Source organism: Ceratotherium simum, chromosome 11 (assembly GCF_057802395.1).
Source record: "Ceratotherium simum simum isolate JZ-2026a chromosome 11, ASM5780239v1, whole genome shotgun sequence".
NCBI lineage: Eukaryota > Metazoa > Chordata > Mammalia > Perissodactyla > Rhinocerotidae > Ceratotherium > Ceratotherium simum.
The window spans coordinates 46927333-46935921 of record NC_141910.1 but is presented as its reverse complement, the minus strand read 5'-3'; positions in this window follow the sequence as shown (position 1 = coordinate 46935921).

Genomic DNA, 8589 nt, shown 5'->3' with positions numbered 1-8589 from the left:
ACAGGGCTGACTTTGGCACCAGGCACAGTTTGCTGATCCCTGGTCTATATTAACATAATGTTACTATTATATTGTCTTCATTAACATGACTTTACTATTCCAGGAAGGAACTTTCCAAAAGAACCAACCATTCTTCTATGGAAAGCATCAACAGACAGTTTGACCGTAAGATTCTATGAATTCTTTGTCTCAAAATTTCCTTACCTTGCTTTTTGTACCAACCCTAAACTGTTATATTATGCTCCTTACCCAATCCTAATCAAGCTCCCATCCCTTCTTCCCCCTTCTCTCAATCCTATTGAAAGTCTTCCTTTAAACCAAACTTTCAGTTCTCAGTAAATTCCAATCTTACCTTCCCACTTTGAGACACTACCAAAGCTCTGTGGAGGAAGTATTTGCTCTCACCTGTGCTCAACTCAGCTTTGTCTTATCAATAGGTTGTTTTGGTGAATATCAGTTTGGCAGATATTTGGGGATCCAGCATTCAACATTCAAAAGAATGGTTTTGATTCTATTATAATGTCTTTCATAGTTTGCTTTGCATTATAGTCATATAAGTATATGCCTGCCTCTCTACTTGACTTTAAAATTCAGGCTCTCAGAAATCATATATTGATTATATTTTATTATGGATTTTGCACATGGTAGGTGATTAATAAGTATTTTTTGCTATATAGCAATGTAGTCAATGATCTTTACTGAACCACATTTATTCAATTCAGTTCTTTCTGTTTCTCACATAGGGGTTTGCTGTGTGAAAGCATCTTTCAATTCTATTCATATATTACACAAAATGAAAAGGAAAGATGTTCCAAGAGCCATAATTAAGCCTTCTTAAAATGTCCCCAGGAATAATCAATCCGTTTCTCCACAGGATATGTTCTGTGAAAGTAGCAGTATTTTGCGTCTGGATTTCTTTGCATCTTCAACTACTCCCATGACTGTGGATCAGGGCATCCCTACGGCGCAGATGCAATCAAGGGAACACTGTGTTTCTTCAATTTGACAAGATACAGAACAAGAAACGAAACAGAGAACAAGCCTCACTAAAAAGTAACAGAGTCTTCTTGATGTGTGCTGATGGAGTCAAGGGCAGGCCGGGCTGTCCCTTACCTGGGATTAGTGCCTAATTACCCAGGTGTGTGCTTCCACAGCACCAGAGATTGCTGAGAAAACAATAGGCATTTCCTCAGTGAAATGGAAAAGGTAGTCTTCTTTTTAAGGGAAAAACTTATCAGAAACCAGCATTTGAACTGTTGATCTCTTGGGGGAACATTGTATGGGTGTGCTGTTATACATCTGTCAATATTCTCTCACTTATTCTTAAGTTGTAAGCAGGTAACTTTGCCATGTAAGTCATAGACTGTGAAGATAAAACTAAATGCACATCAGAGAAGAGGTTAGAAGAGAATAGGACAAAAAAAAAAGGTATGCTGATAAACATTAAATCAATATGCATACTTGTTAGGGTGTGCTAGTTAATAAGGCACAAATAGTATGTCATTCACATGAGTAAAAGTAATTGGTCTTTGCTTATCAAAGCACTGTTTTTGGAACTACCTAAGGGAAAGCTGTTGCTGGAAAGTAAGGGAGAGTGTATTTCAGAGGCCCTTCTAGCATTGGGAGGGATAGCTCTCCTCTGTTATCAGGCCAGATTTCAGAGAAGAACACGTCTCTGTGTTACATCTCACTAGAAGGTAACTCCCAGGTTACCCCCCAGCTCTTAAGACACACAGTTGTTAGTTTCTCCTATGCAATTCTTGTGAAGAAAAAAACAAATAAAAGACACACACAGCTGCCTTAGAGAGAATGCTGTTTGATTCCATAGGAGATGTAGGTGACAGGTTACATTTCTGATGAATAGGTGCATCTGCTACAGCTTCTCCAGGCTCAAAATCATGAGATTTTCCATTTCATTGCTAGAGTCTTTCCCTGAGACTTGCCTTGCTTGACCTGGCCCATCTAGGTAGGGGAGAAGGAGGGATGAGGCAGAAGCAGGTTGCATCAGACTCAGGCTATGGGATCTTTTATGCCCTGCCTAGACACCATCACATAGGGCTTTACTCTGCTAAGAAAAAATGTCTCCAAATGAAACAAAGCATGCTGTTGAAATAATCGTTGGATTCTTACAGTGACTGCCTTTCGACTAATAATACCCAACAGGACTTAAAAAAGGAGTGCATCTTTCCTGTTGAAGCTATTGTGATGTATCAGTCTTTGCTAGATTATACACTTCCTTCTTCTGGAAAACCTGACTCACCCAGTCCCACCCTACTCATGTTTGAAAGAAATCAATTATATGGACAGCGGTCTTATACTATTTGTTAATTTCATGAAATATATAGGTTTGTTCATAGACATCCTCCATATTTTGAAGTATGCAATTCCGATGGACACTTTTTTTTTCTCTGCACAATTTTCATAAAGGTTATGTTTAGACAATATGACAAGGGGAGTCTTTTACTGGAATGAGACATTTTAAAGCAGTTTATGCATCTGAAATAATGACCTATAGTTGGTAGCAGAACAATGTATATTTGCCTAAATTTTAAAATAATATGGCAAAAAAACCCCAAATTTCCGTCAACAGATGAATGAATACATAGATCATGGTATTCTAATGTAATAGAATATTGCTTAGCAATAAAAAAGAATGAACTATTGATACATGCAACAGTATGGATGAATCTCAAAATAATTTTACTGAGAGAAAGAAGCCAGACTCCCCCCCACAAAAAGAGTATATACTATATGATTCCATTTTGTAACATTCTAGAAAAAAACAAGAAAATCTATTACTACAGGAAAGCAGATCAGTGGTTGACTGGGAGCAGGGAGAGGGGTAGACAGAAAGGAGGGACTAAAAAGGGGCATCAAAAAATTTAGGCAATAATAAATATGTCAGTATGTTGATTGTGGTGATGGTTTCACAGGTGTATATAAAAATAAAACCTTATCAAATTGTACATTAAATATGTGCTGAGCCAATAATTATATGTCAATCATATCTCATTAAGTCTGTAAAAACATAATATCTGAAGAGTTATCAACAAATCTTTAGTAGAATTAAATAAAGCAGGTGAGGTAGAATCTCTCTTTGGAAGCTGTATAATTTTTGAACTTTTGATATATACAAGATAAGAAGAATCTTGTGGATGGAGTTGACATAATGCTTATGGGTAAGAGGTAGAAATGGAGGCCTTCTCCTTATTAGTAATAGTACAACAATACAAACAAATGAGGGCCACATAGGTAAAAAACAACTTATATTTAAGAGACATAAAATGGTCCAAAATGTGATGTTTGCAATAAGAATAAGAAAAAGATTCTATTCAATAAAAAATCATACTTCTTATTTATATTATTCCCCAATACATAGAAAAAGACACAGAAGAAAAAAGGGTAAACTTAGAAAAGAATAGGAGACATATGGAAAAAGAAATGAAAAAAATATATATAGTTATGAATTTCAAGGATAGTACTAGGTAGATCCACAAAGATAATTAAACAGAGCAAACCAATAAAGACTTTCATGGACTATTTCTATCTTGTAAACACTCAGGAAACTTTACTGAAAAGACATACAGGGCCCTCCTTCACCAGAGTCATTTTTGTACTTGGGGGAAATCAGGGAAATGTTGGATCTGGCTCATGGGTTTTGTTCTCCCCAGGTCTGTTAGTTTGAGGTCAAAAGAATAATGGGAAAGAATTTAAAATGTTGTTACTTAGGAGCCTGCGTGGATTGAATTCAAGCTGTCCTTTAAGTGGATGACATTTGAAAATATTCTTTGATTTTTCAATAAAAATGAATTGAGAAAGGGCAATGAATGAACTAAAAGCAAGGTAAAGAAATTGCTAATTGAGCAATTTCGGTCATTAGCAAGGGAAGTATTTTTAGGCTGAAGTTTTCTTGGTCTCTTTCTTACAAATCACATCAACTAGGCCTATGTGTTAAGCCAATTTTGTTGTGAGAATATCTAGTAAATTGAATATTATCTCAATGTAATACTGATTTAAAAACAAAAATACCTCACCATTAGATGCATAACTACCAAGGAAGTATTTAGGAACAGCTAACAATTTGTTTACCATCTCATTTTTTCCTACAAGGATATTTAAGAAGAAATGAGGGGAATCTGATTTGCTTTTATTGCTGTCATCGGCAGTGCTTCTCGAGAATCAAGCATTGGGTTAAAGTACACCTTGTCTTTGTAGTTAGTCTATTGACTACAGAGTTACAAAAAGCTGTTGTGCCTATTTTTTCTCTTCAGTGAATTGTTAAAGGATCTTTCAAGTTTACGCTTTAGCAGGACATTTTTGCTAAGCAAGCCATATAAACACATCAGAAAGATCCACAACTATTTCTCAGTTATGCAGGAGTTTTTTTCCCACATTAGGTTCATCTCAACTTACAATAGATTATAGGTGATTTAGTCCCGTGTTTCAAAGTCAGCATATGAAGGTTCATTAGATGAAAGTCAAATCACTCACCTTGGAATTTTTCTGGTTGATTTGGTGGAGAAAATGCAGGTGAAGTTGGGCGAAGACTTTAGTACATACCAGTTGTCATTGCAAGATGCTGTGGAACTGATATTGAAGAGTGGGCATGTAGAGCCCTGTGCACGAGAAACGAGATCGTGAGCTTTTGAAGCAGTGACAGATAATACAGTATGTGAATCTCTGCGTTCATAATTTCCATGTAGAAGCTGCTCAACAAATACTTAAGTTAAAACAAAAGAATATGGTATTTCATGGCAAGGAATTGTATCCCAGTCTCTGCTGAGGTGAGGAATTCTTCTCTAATGGGCCGTAGGCAGGCCAGTCACTCCACGGCCCCGGGTGGCTTTGGGCTGGGCAGCAACTGTTATCCCCGCGTGGAGATTTCCACTCACTGTGTAAGGGGCCGAGGGAAGCCCAGCAACAAGAGTCTCAGTGTAATATGACTGTGTCTTTTGTGCAGCCAGGAAAAAAGGAAATTTATCCAAAATACCTGCGGCAAGATACACTGCAGATAAGAAACTGTCATTAGTAGAATGAGACATTAAATGAGAAAAATCATGCTTCGCCGTTTCCTAACATCTGCTGATAAGGACAGACAGGCTAAGGCCAACACTCACTTTAGCTTCTTCTGCTGCAGGGGTCCTGCGGGCACTAGCGCCTTCTCCTCCTGGCTGGCACATGACTCACCAAAGCAGCAGACTAGCTTTGGAAAATAAAAACCCACCTTCTTAAAATAATAATAAAAATGTAATTCAGATGCATTCTTATCAAGGAAGCTAAGAATATGGAAAAAATATAAATTTTTTCATATTTTAATGAAATATGGAAAAAAATCCAAAAAAATAATTACATCAGTAAAAGAGAAAATTGTTTTTCAAGGTAAAGGAAAGTCCAAAAGAAGAAAAATTAGTTTCTAATAAAATGTATTCTAGGTAGACTGAAACACTGAATGAGAGAACATTGGCAAGATGGTCTGCGGAAGCCAGGCTATCTACTATCTATAAGTAGTATATATGTGTGTATATGTGTGTGTGTGTGTGTGTGTGCGTATAAGGTTTTTAGTATGTTTCAGGAAGTCTTTATTTTTTTTTTTTTAGAAGCAATAGGTTTAAAAAAAGGAATGGTGAGGGGCCGGCCCGGTGGCTTAGCGGTTAAGTGCGCACACTCCACTACGGGCTGCCCGGGTTAGGATCCTGGGCGCGCATCGACGCACGGCTTCTCCGGCCATGCTGAGGCCGCGTCCCACATACAGCAACTAGAAGGATGTGCAACTATGACATACAACTATCTACTGGGGCTTTGGGGGAAAAAAAAAAGGAGGAGGATTGGCAATAGATGTTAGCTCAGGGCCGGTCTTCCTCAGCAAAAAAGAGGAGGATTAGCACGGATGTTAGCTCAGGGCTGATCTTCCTCACAAAAAAAAAAAAAAAGGAATGGTGATGTAGAACAAGAAGAAAATAGGCTTTTGCCATTCTCTGCCTGTAAGTGAGGTAATTAATTACTAAGCCCCTCTTTCCCAGATGTCTCCATTGGCCCTATCATGATGCCCCCTACATATCACTTTTTAGAAGCTTCAATTACAATGCAAATGTTGTACAGAAAATGTCTTATTCTGCTCAGGTTGCTGTAACAAAATGCCATAGGCTAGTGGCTTAAACAACAAATATTTATTTCTCATTGTTCTGTAGCCTGGAAGTCAGAGATCAGGATGTCAGCATGGCTGGGTTCTGGTGAGAGCGTGATTCCTGGCTTGTAGACAGCTGCTTTCTAGCTGTGTGCTCACAGGGTAAGAGAGAGATCTCAAATCTCCTTCTCTTTTTATAAAGGCACTATTCCCATCATGAAGGCCCTAACCTCATGACCTAACATAACCCTAAGTATCTCCCAAAGGCCCAACTTCCAAATGCCATTATATAGGGGACTAGGGCTGCAACATATGGATTTTGGGAGGACTCAAACATTCAGTCCATAGTCTGTAATTCGTCTGGTTATTTGTATAAGTAAATAGCTGGGATGTAAGGGAAGGGATACTGTACAGGTACTGATGGGTGTGCAGAGGGCAGCAAGAGGAGGAGCTATCTAGAAAACAGGTAGATATATTAAGGAAACCCCTGGGCGACTGGCGGGGTGGTGCTAAGAATGTCAAGAACCTCTGAGTCTGGTGAAAGAGAAAGGGAAAATTGGATGGGCAAGGGAGGGGTCACTCATAATAAAACATTTTACTTACTTATTAGTTTTGATTAGAGAAAATTCCATTTTAGGCAGATTTTAGATTTTTGGAAAGCTATTTCTTTCTTTGAAGCTGGGCTGTGTAAGGTATTTAGAATCTTGATGTTAGTCCCAATCACCACGAATATACAGATCCTAAGTGTTCTGGCTCTAGATAATAAAGCCAGACTTGTCTCTTCTGTGAACTCATATCCTGAATTTTCTTTTCTTTTTTTTTTTTTGTGAGGAAGATCAGCCCTGAGCTAACATCCATGCCAATCCTCCTCTTTTCTTGCTGAGGAAGACTGGCTCTGAGCTAACATCTATTGCCAATCTTCCTCCTTTTTTTTCCCTTTTTTCTCTCCAAAGCCCCAGTAGATAGTTGTATGTCATAGTTGCACATCCTTCTAGTTGCTCCATGTGGGACGTCACCTCAGCATGGCCCGACAAGTGGTGCATTGGTGAGCGCCCGGGATCCTAACCCGGGCAGCCAGTAGCGGAGCGTGCGCACTTAACTGCTAAGCCACGGGGTCGGCCCCCTGAATTTTCAAATGTCTGAGGAGCTGGGTATCAACAAAGCCCAGCATGAATAAATTAATGTGTGCATACATTAATTAATTTTTTGAACAAACAGCAAATACAACTCCAAAAATATTTTGGAATACAGTCTGTAAAGACAGTTTGAAATGAGTTAGCAGAAATTATTTTAGCTTAAAAGTTTTATGTTCTATTTCAGAAATGAAAGTGAGAAACTTTAGAGACAACAGCTGTCACATTTGAACATAAAGTGTTAGAAGAGAAGTAGAAATTTATCTAAAGTTCGAAGATGTCTCCAGTCATCGACAATAGATGTCACTAATCATTTCCTAGTGTTTGAGTAGATGTGATTCATCCACTATTTGGCTGAATTTTAGGGGGAAAAACTGACCTGTAAAGAAACAAACAAATAAATTTGCATTGCAACTTGAAGACAATAATCATATTTCCTAAATTATTACCACAAAGCTCTGTTTACTTTGTTAAAATTTATCTAATACATTTCTCATGCAGGTTTTGATATTTTGATAGGCATCACAGAATTTTGACATGTTTCAAAATATTTCTGTTAGACTTTCAGCCCATTTGAATATCCTAGAAATTATGAGATTAGGATACAGCAAATTTTGTTGGCTTTAAAGGAAGGGAAAAAGGCTTATTTTTTACCTAAAAGCTCCCATTTAATATTTATATTAATATCAAAACTTCTTACCACAGTATCGAGCACATGGCATTTTCTCAATAAATGTTGAATGAATGAAGTTAGGTCACATGTCACATACAATATTATTTTCAGAGGATAGCACCACCATGGATTAAAGACACAGTTTTTCTGGCTTTTAAATAAGATGTGGAGCTTCTACAGGCATTTGTTTTGAAAATTGTGTCATTTTGAAACTTATAAAAGTTATTGGAAATTGTTTTCCAAATAAAGTAATGACAGAGTCAATGCCACCAAGATGTATCTCTTTCATAAAAGAGTAATACTTCAGTCTATGCTCAAGGAATCTCTTTTTCAAGTGAGATATGTGTTTGTGTGTGAGTACAGTTGGCCCTCCATGTCTGCAGGTTCCATATCTGAGGATTCAACCAACTGCAGACAAAAGGCCTACAGTGGTTGACCGTGTACAGACCTTTTGTCTTGTCATTATTCCCTAAACAATACATTATAGCAACTATTTACATAGCATTTACATTGTATTAGGTATCATTAGGTATCATTCAGAGATGATTTAAAGTATATGTGATGATGTGCGTAGGTTATATGCCAATACTATGCCATTTTATTTTATTTTATTTTATTTTATTTTATTTTATTTTATTTTAGTGAGGAAAACTAGCCCT